General features: G+C 40.1%; 1 long non-coding RNA gene across 1 annotated transcript in view; it reads right to left on the bottom strand.

Moving 5' to 3' along the window:
* The window catches only part of A530072M11Rik (RIKEN cDNA gene A530072M11), a 102,116-nt gene that overhangs the window by 42,726 nt on the left and 41,231 nt on the right, over window positions 1–18,159 (bottom strand). The window contains exon 3 of the long non-coding RNA NR_045765.2: window positions 12,590–12,639. This is a non-coding gene — a long non-coding RNA (RIKEN cDNA gene A530072M11). The remainder of the gene's footprint in view (window positions 1–12,589; window positions 12,640–18,159) is intronic.

Below are 18,159 nucleotides of genomic sequence, written 5' to 3'. Positions count from 1 at the left end.
CCAACTCTGTTCAAAAGTCCAAGTCTTTTATGAGACACAAGACAAACAGAGTCTTTGTAAAATCAAAAATTCTAGTTACATATTTCCAGTATACAATGGCATGTATTGAGTATTCTCATTCCAAATGGAAAAGTGGGAAATAGCAAGGGAAGACTAGATCAAACAAGATTAAAACCCAGCAGGGCAAACACCAAATTCTACAGCTGCATATCCTGCATCCATTGCTCTTGGAAGCATCATGTGGCTTTCAAAAGCCATGGGTAGCCCTACCTCTCCAGTTCTGTAGACTACAGCCTGAGCTCCTTTCATGGGCTGACTCTACTCCCTGCCTATAGCATCCTCAGCAGATGTCCGAGTCATAGCATCTCCAGTATCCTATAGTCTTCACTGAAACTTGAGCATCACTTTCACAGCATTCATGGGCTCTATAGCAATAAAGAGCTCCAGAAATTGATCTACCTGCTGACTTCAGGAATATATATATATTTATGTTTATTTATTTAATAAACATATATATATGTTTATTTATTTAAAGTCAATGCTTCAGTGTGCTCACTGGGAGCCATTAACATTTTCCTGCTGAAGGATGTCACTCCTAAAAATAACCTCCTTTGTTGCCATTAACGTTTCTTCCTCTTATGAATCCTTTTCTTGGGAGCATAAAACCAATGTCATTGCTTTGTTTTTGCTACTACCTTTCTCTCCCACTTTCTTATCCCTCTGACCTGCATACCTGTACTCCATCTTTTATAACAAAACTCCTAGTGTCCCATTCTCTGTAGACAGAAACTCCAAGTCTGCACCCATTCTCTCAATTCTCAGTGGCCAGAGCCAAATGATTTTATCAAGAGGAAATATTTCCTCTCAAACATGGTTGCAGCATTCAGTGGGCATTGAGTACTCACTCTGGTGCAGCAGCAGCAACAGCTGAAGGGCTCACTTGTCTTTGAAGCACATGTATCACTGGGCTCCAGGACATCACAGGGAACCAGTTCTCTATATTGCTTAATGTTGTGGATTGCCCTGGTGCTGTTTGTATTTTGATGCCAATTCTGCTTCCCCAAGATGGGCTGCCTGGGATAAGGAGTTAATTGTGTACTAAGGTGACTTCATGAGAATCTTTTCCCGATTTTAAGTTGTAAAATAAAGATTAGAGCCAGTGATAAGGCAGTGAAAGGGAAGATGGAGCTGAAAAGTTTTAGGGAGCAGGAGGAAAGGGAGAGAAGAGAAGAGGAGGTGGAAAGAAAATGGAGCAGAAACACATGGCCTGGAGAAACCACAAGTTATAAGTGATCTCATAGCTGGGAAATAAAGTAGTGTAGTGGTGGATCTGACCAATCTAGGCCTCCAGCTTGTATTCATATTAACTGAGTTGTGTTTTCTTTGCACAGACTTATTTGGGCTGGAGATTTTACCACAACAGCTTAATTTTGTCAGTTATTTCCTTCTCACTTCTGTGTTCTAAACACTGAGATGCTGTCAGACTTGTTTTTCTGGCTTATTATCCATAGTTACATAAATTGATTATTTACTTAACAACTTTATCCCAAACCATAGCTTTGAATACAATGCATATACTCATGAGTCCCAAATTTATATTTATAGGCTGGACTTCTCCTTGAACTTTCTTTCAATTTTCACTGTTTGTGTCACAATGCATACATTGTTTGTGTCACTACACTATGTACATGAGGACATTTTCAACAAGGTATATTGTACATAAACATACCTCCCCCAAGACCCTACCCATTCCATTCTTATCCTTCTACCTTCCATTAGTCCACTTTGTTCCCTTATACTGTCTTGCTTCTATTTTCATGCCATGTATACATACATGATTTTATGTAACACTACAAAATCTTTTAATAATAAAATAAGGTGGGGATAAAACAAAAGCCAACACATTGGAGATGGACAAGACAAATAAGCATAAAGAAGAAAAAACTCAAGAATAGGCACAAGAATCAGAGACACACTCATTAAAACATTCATAAATCCCATAAAAACACTAAACTGGAAGCCATAATACATGCCCAGAGGACCTGGTGCAGACCTGTGCAGGCCCTGTGCATGCTACCTGAGTTTCTGTGTAACAGTATAAAATCTTGGTGGTATAAAATCTTAGAAATACAAGTAAGAGAAAATACTATTCTTCTTTCTGAGACTGGCTTATTTTTCTTTTTAATCTTCAATTGCATTCAATTTCCTGCAAATGACAAAACTTCATTCTTTTTTATGATTGAAAAAAAAACATTGTACATATATATTCATTTTCTTCACCCATTTCTCTGTTTTTAGACATGTAGATCCATTGCACAGCATAGCTATTGTAAATAGTGCTTCAATAAACTTTGTTGTGAATGTATTTTTGTGATATGTTGACTTGGAGAGTCCTTGGGGTAAATACCTAGGGATGATATAGCTAGAGCATATGGTAGACTGATTTTTAGTTGTGCCCAGGGGCTTCTATATTGATTGCCACAGTAGCTAAACTCTTTGTTTCCCACCACAGTGGTCGGTTACTCCACATATTTGCCAGCATTTGATGTTCTTTGTTTGCTTATTTACTCCCACACTGAGATGAGAGAGAAAGATAAATGTAATTTGTTCCATTGTTCATTTCATCTCATTGTCCCATTCACTGATGGGATTGTTTGAGTTCCTGTTCTTCAAATTTTAGTGTTCTTTTTTGTCTTCTAGATATTAATTCTCCATCATATATATATGAATACATATATATGAAAAAATATATATTGTCTTAGTTAGGGTTTCTATCCCTGCACAAACATCATGACCAAGAAGCAAGTTGAGGAGGGAAGGGTTTATTAGGCTTACACTTCCATACTGCTGTTCATCACCAAGGAAGTCAGGACTGGAACTCAAGCAGATCAGGAAGCAGGAGCTGATGCAGAGGCCATGGAGGGATGTTCCTTACTTGCTTGTTTTTGGCTTTCCCATGGAAGACAGTTATGGGACCAGCTCACCTCCTCTTGGCTTGAGAGCTGCCCTAAGGGTGACAATAATGGGGGGTACGGGGCAAGTGGTTCCTGCCAGTTCATGGTATCTAGGTAGGTGCTCACCAAGCAATGTGAAAACCACTTCTCGGAGCTTTGGAAGCCATGACTGAAAGGATTTGAACTCATGACCTTCAGAAGAGCAGTCAATGCTCTTAACCGCTGAGCCATCTCTCCAACATTCTGGCTTTTTGTTTGTTTGGTTGGTTGGTTTGGTTTGTTTTGAGACAGGGTTTCTCTGTATAGCCCTGGCTGTCCTGGAACTCACTCTGTAGACCAGGCTGGCCCCAAACTCGGGAATCTGCCTGCCTTTGCCTCCCACATGCTGGGATTAAAGGCATTCGCCACCAGCACTGCCCAGCTCCTCTGGCTTGCTCAGCTTGCTCTCCTATAGAACCAAGACTACCAGCCCAGAGATGGTCCCACCCACAAGGGGCCTTTCCCCCTTGATCACTAATTGAGAAAATGCCTTACAGTTGGATCTCATGGAGGCATTTCCTCAACTGAAGCTCCTTTCTCTGTGATAACTCCAGCTGTGTCAAGTTGATACAAAACTAGCCAGTACACACACACACACACTTTTGAGATATACGTGCAATTTAGACGATTTCTTTATTTGATTAACTGTTCCTTTTGCTTTGTGGTGCTTTTTAACTTTGTGAAATCCACTTTGTCAGTGGCCAGGATTATTTTCTGAGCAACTGGAGTTTTATTGAAAAACTATATCTTAATTAGGGTTACTATTGCTCTGATGAAACACCATGGCCAAAACTAACTTGAGTAGGAAAGGATTAATTTCACTCACAATTTCATATAATAGTTCATCATCAAAAGCAGTGAGGGCAGGAACTCAAGCAGGCTAGGAACCTGGAGGCAAGAGCTGATGCAGAAGCCATGGAGGGATGCTGCTTATTGGTTTGCTCCTCATGGCTTGCTCAGCCTGCTTTCTTATAGAACCCAGGACCAAGGTCCCAGGGGTGGCCCTTCCCACAGTGGGCTAGGCTCTCCCACATCAACCCCTGATAATAAAATGCCTTACATACTTGCCTTCAGCCTGACCTTATGGAGGTGTTTTCTCAGTCGAGGCTCTTTCCACTCTGATAACTCTACCTGTGTCAATTTGAAATAAAATTACACTGCACAAAGTCCTTAACAATCCTGAAGAGTGTTCCTTATTTTTTTATCTAAGTTTTAATTTCTCCCCTAAGTATTTTCAGTCCACAGTATCAAAATATAATTTACGTTCAATAAAATTTACCAGTTTGAAGTACTCCATTTTATGAGTTCACAACTAAGAATGAAAATTAATATTTTATTTCTCTTTTGTAGTCAATCCATTTTCTGCCACCGTGTTTTCTAAAATATTAAATAAATAGAATCATGTTATATAATATTTTGATAATGGGGTCTTTCACTCACATAATAGCACATTATTTCTTATTACTAAGTAGAACTCTATGCATAGATGTACAACTTATGCATTCTTAGTTGAGGAACATTTGGAATTCTGAGGCTTTTGGGCTATTGTTGTTATTGTTTTAATAATATTTGCATTAATTCTTTGAGACTATAATACAGTGTATTTTTATCACATTTACTCTTATGCCAACTCCTTCTAGACTCATCATTCCAAGTCTCTTATCACACTACCCATTTAATTTAAGAGTTTTATTTTTTTTAACTATGGAGTTCATGCATGGCCTATCTACTCTTGGGGGTGGCCCCTGCTCTAGAGTGTGGCTAACTTACCTAGGGTCACACCACTAAAGAAAACTGATGCTCCCTTTCCCAGCAGCTATCATTTGCCAATAGCTCCTTAGCTACTGATGGGATTCTGTCCATTCACCTCCCCTTCCATGATGGAATTCTGCCTACCATGAGCTTCCAAAGGTCTTGAACATTCTGTCACAATTTCTGTAAGTTCTTACATGCAACTGCACTGCTGTGCCCAGAAAACACTATTTCCTTTAAGTTATATTCCACCTGTGGCTCTTACAACCTTTCTGCTTCCTCTTCTGACAAGATCCTAGAACCAAAGGAAAGGGTTATGATATGAATGTCCCATTCATACTCCATGAACATTCATGCCACTGTTGTACTAGTTGGTATGTTGTCAGGCAGTGCTTGTCATAACTTGCAAGGTAAACAGCATGGTAAGATCAACGGTTACTTGTTTTCTCTGGTAGCAAGCACACACAGCATCTCCCAGCACTAGGAAAGCTGCTTAGTAAGCACGACGTATTCAGGAGAGCTTGATTTCTTCCTATTCTTTGACTCACATATAAGATTTCTTCACAAATAGTCTTACTGTTGAGTTCTAGAAGCTAACCAAGAATAATGCCAATAGACTGTAATACTTTGTAGTCTATGTGATCTCATTGGCCAATAAATAAAAATTAAGTAAAGCATTTTTGGTAGTGAGGTTCTTATTTGCTAGCATATGATGTCTACTTGAGATATCTATTAAAAATAAATAGAGCCAACAAAATGGCTCAGTAAATACTTGCCATAAAGCCTAACAATTTGAGTTTAAATCCTGGGACACAAATGTTCAAACTATCACATTATCTTCTAAGCGTCATCCACATGCTGTGGCTTTCACATACATATATGTACAATAAATTAATTTAAAATATAAAAAATGGCCACATGCCCCACCTTGGTTGAAATTCCACTCATAATTTTATTCTTCCTTAATAACAAATTTTGAACATCTTTTCATATCCTTATTTGTTGTTCATACAATTTATTTAATAAAAATGACTACAAATTTTTCAAAACTTGATTTTGCTACCAGATGTTCAGCATTTATATTAAACTATAAGTTCTTTTTATATCATAGACATGGCTATCATCAGATATGTTTTTCAAAAATGTTCTACTTTTGTAGTACTGTATTTTGCAGGACAAATATTCTCCACCTAAACTAACTACTTTTATCATATTTTTCTCTATGATTCATTTACTAGGTAATCCCTAAAAAATAACAAGGTTACAAAGTATTGCCTATCTTTTATTCTGTAACAATTAATTTGAGATGAAAAAATTTTAGTTTCAAATTAATAATACATCTCACATCAAATGTTCCCAGTGTTGTGAGTCAAAGGATCATCCGATTCTGGCTACAAACACCTGTTCTTTTTCTGCTTCCAGAGACTGTAATAGTGTCAGCATAGGCTGGGATCCAGGAACAGGCATTTTGCAAGCACCCAGGCAGCTCTAGATGTATAATTAAAGAATAAAAATTCAGACAGCATTTCCAAGTTCAGGTTGCTCTCACTGATCTTTCTGCTTCCCCAACTTCATCCTGGGCATCTTCTTAGTCATGTTCAGAAGATGGCATGTATAACTGCAAAGCTCAAAATCTGTACACAACCAATCACTTATGAAAGTGCCTGAAGAAAAAAAGAAACTTCTGTTTGTTCTGAGCATGTATCCTCTTTATCCTCTAAACTATACAATACCCCAACTATTTATACTGTATTCAGCACTCTAAGTAATCTAAAGGTGCTATAACAGAGCAGGATGTGAACAGGTTAGTGCAACTGCCACATCATTTTATGTGAGGCCTGACTAAGTGTGGATTTTAGCAGAACCAATCACCACAAATTCCAAGAGATCATTGAACATTCATATGAACTAAATTGTAAATATCCTATTGAGCATATGCACTGTTAGTTCAAAATGAAATTTCCTTAAATAAAAACTTGGGAAAATAAATGGGAAAGTGCAACCCTCAACACAACTACTTTAATGGTTCATGGGCACTGAGAACCCTCTTGATTAGGAAACAGTAGCATGGGAAAGCATGACTTGCCAGAGACTTGGTTATATTTCACAGGATCATGCTGTTTGATTGTTTTCTTTCTTGCTTGCTTCTTAAATATTTGAAAGCTAGCAAGCATACCCTCTCTGAATGCCTGCCATAGGATTTTGTGTTTTATGTCAAGAGCTCACAGGAAGCTTCCCTCTTGTGCTGCTCTCTTCCCCAGAAAAGCTGTTGAGTTCAAGACTGGAAAGAACCAATTCATCAACCATGAGAACCATCTTCTAAAAGACTGCAGAGAAATGCCCAAAGGCAGACAAAACGTGCAGCAGCTGACCAGACTAAGACAAACCTTCTCAAATGGCCTCTTCCCAGTACTCCTTTGAGCAGACATGGCTCTGTGCTATGAAAAGCAAGCAACATGGTGCTCAAATTTTCTGTATTCCTTATGCCTCTGGTACATTCTCTTCAGTGGCTGAAATCACTCTTAGTGGTTTTGGAGCCTGAAAAAAGGCTGCATGTCCTTATAGGACTGGAACTGAGAAACAAGATTTAACACTTGGCCTGAGTGGGTCAGCAAGGATGATTAGTGAGAGATCTGTGAGGTCCTCTGGTCCATCCCTTCCCTGAGCCTCACAAACTACCAGTGAAATATGAACACGTGTGCATCTTCTTTTTAGAAGCACCAGGATTCTGGTTCTCCTCAAATTTCTACAGACTTGGGGCAACCTATTTATATCTTCAGCATCTTCTCAGTTTTCACAAAATCACATTCTCAAATTTAAAAAAAAAAAGAGCTTTTCCATAGCCATTCAATACCTTAATCCTGTGAACCATGACCTGAAATTTATCCTTATTTTTTCAGTTTTTTATTAATATATTTATTTACTTTACATACCAATCAGAGTGTCCCTTCCCTCCTCTCCACCCAGTCCCTCCCTCTCAACTCTCCTCCCCCTATGCCCACCTCCCTTTCTCCTCAGTGAAGGGGAGACCTCCCATGGATATCAACCATCCTTGGCATATCACATTGTTGCAGGAATGGGCACATATTCTTCTGTTGAGGAGATACAAAGTAATCCAGTTAGGAGAAAGGGATCCAAAGATAGGCAGCAAGAGTCCGAGAGAGCCCCTGCTCCTGCTGTTAGGGATCTCACAAGCACACCAGGCTATACAGCTGTTACATATGTGTAGGGGAACTAGGTCTGTCCCATGAATGCTCTCTAGTTGGTGGCAGCACTCTATCCTTTACTCTCCACTACAGATACACCAGAGAATACTAAAAGACATTCTCATTATGATCCCTAATTATAGAGCAGCAGGTCCAAAAACCTACATTTGATTTTTCATGATTGGAGGATTTAAAATCTAAGCCAAAAATAACACAAAATAAAAGCCCGAAAACATGTTGTACCAGGAAAATAAATCCTCACAAAAGATGTCAACCTATAATTTAATGAGCTCAAAATTACTCTAATCTTTTTTATCTCCAAATATCCTTCACTATTAAGACTATGAAAGTAATATATGAATCAGAAGTGATTCACATGGGCACCCAGAGAACGCTGGATTTCTACCACTTCCTTAACTCTGTAGCTTTAGTCTCTTCTCTACATTTGCATAGAAATGAAAGTAAGGAGAAGTCCAGTATGGTTTTTGAATGTCATTGTTGAGACTGAACTGGTTTTACATGTCTGGCCTCTCCAACGAGTCTCTCAAATAATGACTTTGGAGATACATTATTCACTTATGTACAGGAATGTAACAATAACAATATAAAAATAATATTTATTGGAGAATAATACAGAGTATTCAGGACACATGTTAAAAATAGTCTCAAACACAGATCGATTCTATTCTTTGGCACCATGTTAAATTGCAATTAATACTACAAAACACTGACTGTAAAGCCACCAAGACAAGTCCTTAGTTCTCTAGTCTAATAGGTTATTAAACAAGGGGCAGCCATAAAATTCTGAAAGTTGACTACGTTCTAGAAGAAAAGCCACAGATTTCTCTATTATGCTCTACTACTGCACTTTTCTTACTTTATTGATGTCTTGGATATTTGTCTAATTATTATGACAGGATATCCAACAAATATAACTTAAGGGAGGTTTATTTTGGCCCACACTGTAGGCAGACTCTGTGTCATGACAAGGAAGTTATTGTAGCAGAAGCTTGTGGTAGCTAGTTATGTTGACTCACTAGCCAAAAAGGAAAGAGCATTGACTGTGCCTAATTTGCTTTCTCCCTTTTATTCAGTCTAAGACCCCAGCCTAAAAAAATGGTGCCACCCCCATTGATTGGGGCTCTGTCCACATGTGTTGATCTAATCTAGAAAATCCCTCATAAGCATACCTGAAGACTTCTCTCTACAAGAATTATAGATTCTGTCATGTTATCTACTGTTCTAGTTTGATTCCTATTTCACTAATAAATGTCATGGTCAAAAGCAACTTGGATGTGTGTGTGGGTGTGTGTGTGGGGGGGGGTGTGTTACAATCTATCGTGAAGGGAAGTCAGGGTGGGAGCTCAATGCTGTAGCCTAGAGGGAGGAAGTAAAGCAGAAATCATGAAGAAATGCTACTTCCTTCATGCTCCCCTGGCTTGCTCAGCTTGCCCTTTTATATAACCTGTGAAGGAGTAGCACTTACAATAGGCTGAGCCCTCACCCATCAGTAGTCAAAGAACACTCCCCATACACACACACACACACACACACACACACACATATATTTTTTTTTACTTGTAGGTCAATCTGATGGAGTTACTTTTTCAATTGAGGTTTCTTCTTCCCAGATGATCCTAATTTGTGTTAAGTTGACAAAAACTCAATAACACAACTACCAACATTAACTGTCACAATTGTATATTTGAATCTCCTGGATAAAACAGCAGTTCTCAACCTGTGGGTCCCAACTCCTTTGGAGCTGAAAGACCCTTTCGCAGCTGTCACCTAATACTATCAGAAAGCACAGATACATTACAATTAATAACAGTAGCAAAATTACAGTTATAAGTAGCAATGAAAGTTGGGGGTTACCACAACATGAGGAACTGTATTAGAAGGTTTCCTATCAGGAAGGTTGGAAACCACTGAGGTAGAGGATTTAGAGTTCTTCTGGTATATGCTCAAGAATGACATAGCTGGATCTTGAAGAGGAACTATTCCCAGTTTCCTGAGGAACTACCACACTGATTTCCATAGTAGCTGTACAAATTTGTACCCCCAGCAGCAAAGAGTAAGTTTTCTCTCTCCCTAGATCCTTGCCAGCATGATCTGTCACTTCCTTCATTGATCCTGGCCATTCTAACTAGCATAAAAATGAAATGTCAAAGTGGTTTTAATTTTCACTTCCCTGATGAATAAGGAAGTGGAACATCTCAAGTGTTTCTCTCATTTATGTTTGAGAACCCCCTACTTAGTTTTCACCTGGTTTTTAACTGGGTTGTATCTTTTCTTGATAGCCAGTATTTTTAGTTCTTTACATAGTTTAGTTACTAAACCTGCATCAGATGTGCAATTAGTAAAGATCTTTTTCCATTTGTAGCCTGATGCTTTGCCCAAATGATGGTGTCCTTAACCATACAAGCTTTTCAGCTGCATGAGGTCGTTTTTCTGAATTGTTGGTCCTGGTGCCTGTGCGATCAGTTCTGGTAATTGAACAGAAATGACCCCGATAGGCTCTTAAGGGGTCTTGTTGGAGTAGGCATGGTCAGTTAGGGAAACTATATCACTGGGGATGGGCTTTGGGATTTCAAATGATTAAGACTCTCTCTCTCTCTCTCTCTCTCTCTCTCTCTCTCTCTCTCTCTCTCTCTCTCTCTCTCTCTCTCTCTCCTCTCTTTCTCTTCCTGCTGTGTGAAGATCCAGATGTAGAACTCCCAACTACATCTCCAGCACCGAGTCTGCCTATGTGCTACCATGCTTCCTGCCATGATGCCAGGCAGGAAGGACTAAACCTCTGACTGTAAGCCGGCCCCTATTACATGTTTTCCTTTATAAGACCGGCCATGATTGTAGTGTCTCTTCAAAGCAATAAAAACCATAAGACAGAAGTGTACTATTAAAAAAGTGTTTTCCTGTGCCAATGAATTCAAGCCTATCAGCTACTTTTTCTTCTACAGGTTCAGAGTGTCTGGACTTTACATCTTATTGCAGAGATTGTATTCAACAATGTTCATTCTGCTCTATTTGTAATACCCAGAAATTGGAAACAACCTAGATGTTCATCAACTGATGAATGGATAATAAAATATGGCAATTCATACAATGGAATATTATTCATCTGTTTTAAAAACTGAAATTAAAAATTCATAGGTTAACAGATGTTACAAGAAAAAAATTATCCTGAGTGAGGTAACACAAAGCCAAAAAGGCAAACATGTGGGGATAGCAAAAGAAAAAAAAAAAAAGGTATCTCTTATATGTGGATGCTTTGAAGTCTTGGATATACATGCTATAATCTGTATAATCACAGAGGATAGATGAGTAGTAACAGACTAGTGGGAAGGAAATGATCTTCCTAGAATGGGGATATACAATATATTATTATAGAGAGAAATAGAAGGGACTGGAATGGGAGGATTAAATGGGAAGAGGAACAGGACAGAGAAGAGAAGGAAAGGGAGGAGGGAGAGCTAACATTGGGGCATTTGAGGGAAACCAGCTTCTGTTAGAGCTTCCATATATATATATATACATATATATATACACATATATACATATATATAGGCATACATACATATATATATGCATATATGCATATATACATATATGCATATATACATATATATATGAAAGGAATCTAAATGCAGTCACTAAATAATGGTGGACACAAAGCCCCAAGTATACATGTTACACCACCAAGTAAGACCTCCAGTGCAAGGAATGTGTTACATCTACTTGAGTCATTCACCAGTGGGGACCCATGAAAACCACAGATATCTCAGGCTATGGCTCACTCACCACAAACTGGTAGCAAGGCCCTGTTGCTAAAAACAACACAGAGAAGTCAAACTGGTGCCTAACTAGAACCTTGGTCCCCTAATGACTAGAGTTCATGGTACTGGAAGGTACCCTACATGCTACCAAAGGAAAAAGTCAATTACCATCTAGTTAAAAACACTATTACTAAAATGGTGACCTGCCCATGAGATATACTGGTACAGTAACCACACAAATGTGGAAGTAACCAACCACTATCTGATTGAGTGTAAAGCCCAGTCTATAGAGGAATTCATCAAAGAATCTGATACTAAATAGGCCATGGGCCTATGAGAAAACAAAATACTATTGTTCTGTATTGCCCGAGCTTTTGTCCCCGCCAGCAAGAACACACCCAGGACAACTGGAATCTTCTGCGGCAAAGCTTTTATTGCTTACTTATCAGGAGGGAAGACCCCGAACCGGGAAAATGGCGCTGCTTATATAGCCCGCAGCTTGACGTTTCAGCACCTGATGTGGCGTGGCAGCTCCTGATTCTTTGCTCGCCCATCACCCCATTACTACGCCGAGAGATGGGCAGTGACTAGGCGTGAGTTCACTCTTGCACTTGCGCATAAGGCTTATTTACTAGTTAGGCGCAGTGGAAGCCAGCGCCATCTTATAATGGCGATTGCTCACGGCACGGCTCTCCACAGTTCTTCTACTAAAGAAACATTGCAATAAAGTTATTCCTGACATACCACTATACTCACAGATCAGATGTTTGCTCATCATAGGAGAAACTTCTTGAACTATATAGGAACCAACATAGATACCCACAATTGTACAATGGGCAGAAAGAGACTTTGGAGTACTCACTCCTAAATGGGATGTCTTCATCAAATCCTTCCATTAGGACTCAGGAAACTCTGTGGAAGAAGAAGCAGAAAGGTTATAAGGATGACTCCAAGAAACAGTGTCCTCCAGACACAAAAGGACTGAGGCACAGAGACTATAGCTGCACACACAGCCTACACGGGTTCAAGTCACAGAGCCCCAGTACTGATTGGGGAAGGGGACACAGTCTCTCATTTCTAACCAAGAAGCTATGTAAAATTGGTACCCACTTGCAAAAGAAAAAGTTAGTTTTCTCCAATGGAATATAAACAGGTATGCTAACCATACTTCAGTGTAGGTTCCAGGTCTACAACATGGCCAACAGAGAATTAATTCAATGGTATTTTCATAGACTGTGTCTCAAACTGTTTGTTGTTTTGTCTTCTTGGTCTTTTGCTTTTGTACTTTGGTTCCCAACATTGGGGAAGGGGTACGATTTTGTATGTGTGTATGAATGTGTGTGTGTGTGTGTGTGTGTGTGTGTGTGTATGTGTGCATGTGTGTACACGTTTCATGTTTATTTTTTAAAGAGGAAGAGAAAGAAAAGACATGGAGTTTGTAGTCACTATTCCTGGTTGTCAACTTGACTATATTTGGAATGAACTACAATCCAGAATTGGAAGGCTCACCAGTGACCCTTATCTGGAGGCTGGGAGATAGACGTTTCTGATCTGGATCTTGAGGCACAGTGGCTATGGATTCCAGAAGATTAAATCTCTGAGTTCAAGGTCATCTGGGATTAAAGGTGTGGAGGAACACACCTTTAATCTGGGCTACACCTTCTGCTGGAGTCAATATAAGGACATTGGAAGAAGGGAGTCTCGCTCTCTCTCCTTCACCTGCTTCCTGTGTGGGACTGAGTAACTGCTAGATCCTTGGACTTCCATTCACAGCTACTACTGAACTATTGTTGGGAATTGGACTGCAGACTGTAAGTCATCAACAAATTCCTTTACTATATAGAGACTATCCATAAGTTCTGTGACTATAGAGAACCCTGACTAACACACAGTTGGATAGGTAGAGTCTGGCAGGAGTTGGATGAGGTGAAACATGTGATCAGAATATATTGTATGAAAATTAATTTCTTTTTCTTTTTTCCCCAACATAATATTCCTATTGATTATTTGAGAATTCCATACAATTTACCCTGATCACAGTGGTTTCCCTTTCCTCCCGGGTATACCTTCCCACCTTGTCACACACCACCCCCAAAAATAAAAACAGAAATTTCTGTTTCCATATGCTCACTGGAGCATGGTCAAACTGGCAATGATCAGCCCCTTAAAGATAACTGAGTACTTCTCCCACCCCAGCTCCACCAGAAGCCACCAATTGTAAAGAGCCACACTTTAGCATCTTTGTCACAATTTTGAAGGACTCTCTTCAACAGCTTCCCACTGGACTGTTTCTTGGAGAGAAGAGGGAGGGGAGGAGAGGTTGTCACAGAAGCCTTCAATGTCTCTCATTCTCAGTTATAAGTCTTCAGTTATCACCTCCACTGCAAAAGAAGCTTCCTTGTCCATGACAGACAGAGGCAGCACAGAGCATGGACTTCCACATGGTTTCCAGTGGCAGCATAGACCACAGACATGGACCAGAGAACATACAGCCTCCAGACAGCAACAAAGACCAGCCAACATGGTCCCTGGTGGCAGCACGGACCATGGAAACCAGCACAGCCCTGGCTGCAGCATGGACCACAGACACCAATATGGCCTCCGGTGGCAGCATAGACCGTGGAAATCTTTTAAGGAGGCATAATTTAGAAAACAAACCATTTTTCACCTTGGCTATCTTGCTGTTGCAAAGAGCACACCCCTCTGACATCCCTACTTGGCAGCAGCACCCTCCTTTGTCCACCCTTGTCCAGTGCAGCCACATTCTCACACCTGTTGCTACTGCTGCTTCTCAAGTTCTGCTTCTCTCTATTGCAAAATCATTTATTAAAGTGGCATTGCAAGATGCTTTACATGCAAATAGTTATTGCAACGAGTCATTGGCCTGATTCAAGGTTTCAGGTAAATGCTACACTATTGTGGAGACTCATCTAGGGTACGTGGTTGTCGCCCAGTGTCAGCTAGGGCAGGATCTGTGTGAGCTCCAGCCCACTGCTCACTTTCCTGCACTCAGCACTGGCTGCCTTGCTGGTTTTGGCATGATCATGGCGGCAGTGCTGCAGCCCTGTGCTCTCCTCTGAGAAGCAGGGTAATCATGGCAAGCAACTGCTTCATGTGCCAGGCTGGGCCCACTTGGCAATAACATGCCTCTTTGTGTGCTACAGCTGTGTCCCATACCTGCCACTCCTGCCACAACTCTAGTTTTTGCTTTTCTCCTCTCTGGGGGTCTCTGCTCCATCATCTTTTTTTCCAATGTTTGAGGCAATGTTTTGAAAACATCTTCCCATAAGACATGCCTTTTACTGTTGTTCCATAGATACTACACGCTCTGTAGACTCATCCTCCGGGGCTATATCTCCACTCAAAGCCTCCATGGGTCTCTCAGTTTCCTGGAGTGACTTTGCATACTGTGGTACTCATACCTCTGCCATCTTGAATACACAATGGGGAGGGGGGAAACTTTTCAATAAAATTTAAAAATTTAGAGAAACTGAGAAAAAAATGATGCAAAAGAGAGTGCCTTTTTGGGGAATCAAACAGTTCTGACAAGTTCCCCTGAGGGATATCCATTCTGCACCAGTTTTTCAGGAAGCAACATAGAATATCTGAAGTGCCTCAGTAGATGCTGTTGTCCAAGTAAAATGTATCTCTCTGGTACTCTCATATAACACTAAGCATATTAAATTAGAAGAGAAGTGATTAAAGCTCTTGTCTTTGTGTATTTTCCTAATCACTAATGCTATAAATATGTGTGTACGTACCAAAAATAAATAATACAGTATTTTTCTGTTTTTAAATCTTCAGTATTATATTGAATCATTAAAACAGTATGTTGCAGATGCCAGAATGAAGGGAAAGAAGTAAAACTTCTTTGCAATATGAACATTTACAATGAATTAAGACAAGGAAACTTATGATGTGAAAAAAAAATCTGGCTGTGGTGGGGAACAGGATCTAAAAAGAGGGGAAAAATAAAGGAAATCAGACACAAAGATGTAAAATTCAGGAATGTGAAGGCATACAATTTGGACAGAATCCTGAGTGCAGAAGAGACAACAAATGGTTGCAGGAGAGGCAGAGGAGCTTTGCCAAGCCTGTACAAAGAAAAATTGTCCTTAGTTCACATTCAAAGTGGAGAATAGATACGCAGGAATGACTCCACAGTGAAGGAGCAAGCACTTCCTGCTCTTGCAGAAGACCAGAGTTCACCTTCCAACACCCATACCAAGTGGTGCTCAACCAACTGTAAGTCCAGCGTGGGAGTCCTGAGCCCTTATTTTTGGCCGCCACAGTTATCTGCAGGCACATGCACATAGAACACCAACACAACAACGAAAATAAATCACCCTTTTAAAGGAAAAAATGTGGGCACAGAATCACTGTGGTTGGTTCCAACAAACTTAATGTGGACATAGCATCATCGAGCCCTCTGTTTGGTTCCAACAAACTAAAGACCATACAATCATACCCTGCTGTGCCATAGTGACTCTGCCACAGTGACTGGAAATGCCTCTTATTCTTCTCATGGCTATCAGTCCATCCTACTCATGAAATCCTTCCTGATGTGTCATATCAGCTCCTTACAGTAACTCTTTGTTTTGGAGAAAATCCATTTGCTTCTCCAGAAAACATCTATATTTGGTATTATGAAGTAAAAAATAAAATAAAATAAAATAAAATAAAGTTATGCATCCTTTACTTTAATCACCATTTAAGTTTTTTTTTTAATTTGATGTTTTTCTCCACTTCTTTTTAATTAGATATTTTCTTCATTTACATTTCAAATGTTATCCCTTTTCCTAGTTTCCTCTCCAAAAATCCCCTATCGCCTCCCCACTCCCCCTGCTCCCCAACCCATCCACTCCCACTTCCTGGCCCTGGCATTCCCCTATACTGGGGCATAGAATCTTCGCAAGACCAAGGGCCTCTCCTCCCATTGATGGCCAACTAGGCCATCCTCTGTTACATATGCAGCTAGAGAAATGAGTCCCACCATGTGTTTTCTTTGATTGGTGGTTTATTCCCAGGGAGCTCTGGAGGTACTGGATAATTCATACTGTTGCTCCTCCTATAGGGTTGCAGACCCCCTTCAGCTCCTTCGGGACTTTCTCTAGCTCTTTCATTGGGGACCCTGTGCTCCATCCAATAGATGACTGTGTGCATCCACTTCTGTATTTGCCAGGCACTGGCATAGCCTCACAGGAGACAGCTATATCCTGTCAGCAAAATCTTGTTGGCATCTGCAACAGTGTCTGGGTTTGGTGGTTGTTTATGGGATGGATTCCCAGGCAGGGCAGTCTCTGGATTGTCCTTCCTTCAGTCTCACCTCTGAAATTTGTCTCTGTAAATCCTTCCATGGGTATTGTGTTCCCCCTTCTAAGAAGGATCAAAGTATCCACACTTTGGTCTTCCTTCTTCTTGAGATTCATGTGTTATGCAAATTGTATCTTGGATAATCTGACTTTCTGGACTAATATCCACTTATCAGTGAGTGCATATCATGTGTGTTCTTATGTGATTGGGTTACCTCACTCAGGATGATATTTTCAAGTTCTATCCATTTGCTTAAGAATTTCATGAAGACATTGTTTTTAATAGCTGAATAGTACTCTACTGTATAAATGTACCACATTTTCTGTATCCATTCCTCTGTTGAGGGACATCTGGGTTCTTTCCAGCTTCTGGCTATTATAAATAAGGCTGCTATGAACACAGTGGAGCATGTGTCCTTATTACAAGTTGGATCATCTTCTGGGTATATGCCCAGGAGTGGTATTGCTGGATCCTCTGGTAGTACTGTGTCCAAATTTCTGAGGAACTGCCAGAGTGATTTCCAGAGTGGTTATACAAGCTTGCAAGCCCACCAGCAATAGAGGAATGTTCCTCTTTTTCCACGTCTTTGCCAACATCTGCTGTCACCTGAATTTTTGATCTTAGAAATTCTGATTGGTGTGAGGTAGGATCTCAGGGTTGCTTTGATTTGCATTTCACTGATGATTGAGGATACTGAACATTTCTTCAGGTGCTTCTCAGCCATTCGGTATTCCTTAGATGAGAATTCTTTGCTTAGCCCTGTACCCCATTTTTAATAGGGTTATTTGGTTTTCTGGAGTCCCCTTTTTTATGGGTGAAATAGGGGTGGGTGAAGACCAGAGTGAGCTGATCAGGTATAGGGGGAGATAGATTAAGGGAAAGAATGTAGAGAGAGATAGGTGAAGTTGATGAGAATTTGATGGACAATATGAAAACCTAGTGGAGTAGAAACTTTATCGATTGTATGAAGGTGATCCTAATGAGGACCCCTAGTATTGAGGGATATAGAGTCTCAACTTGCCATCTCTTGTAGCCAGGTGAGACTTCCAGTGACATTACTGGGTTGCATTCAATTCGTTTGTTGACCCGTGCTTCCCGACAATCTGTAGGTCACATTTT

Source organism: Mus musculus, chromosome 4 (assembly GCF_000001635.26).
Source record: "Mus musculus strain C57BL/6J chromosome 4, GRCm38.p6 C57BL/6J".
Taxonomy (NCBI): Eukaryota; Metazoa; Chordata; class Mammalia; order Rodentia; family Muridae; genus Mus; species Mus musculus.
Note: the sequence above shows the minus strand (reverse complement) of the source record. Positions and strands in the feature narration are given on the sequence as shown.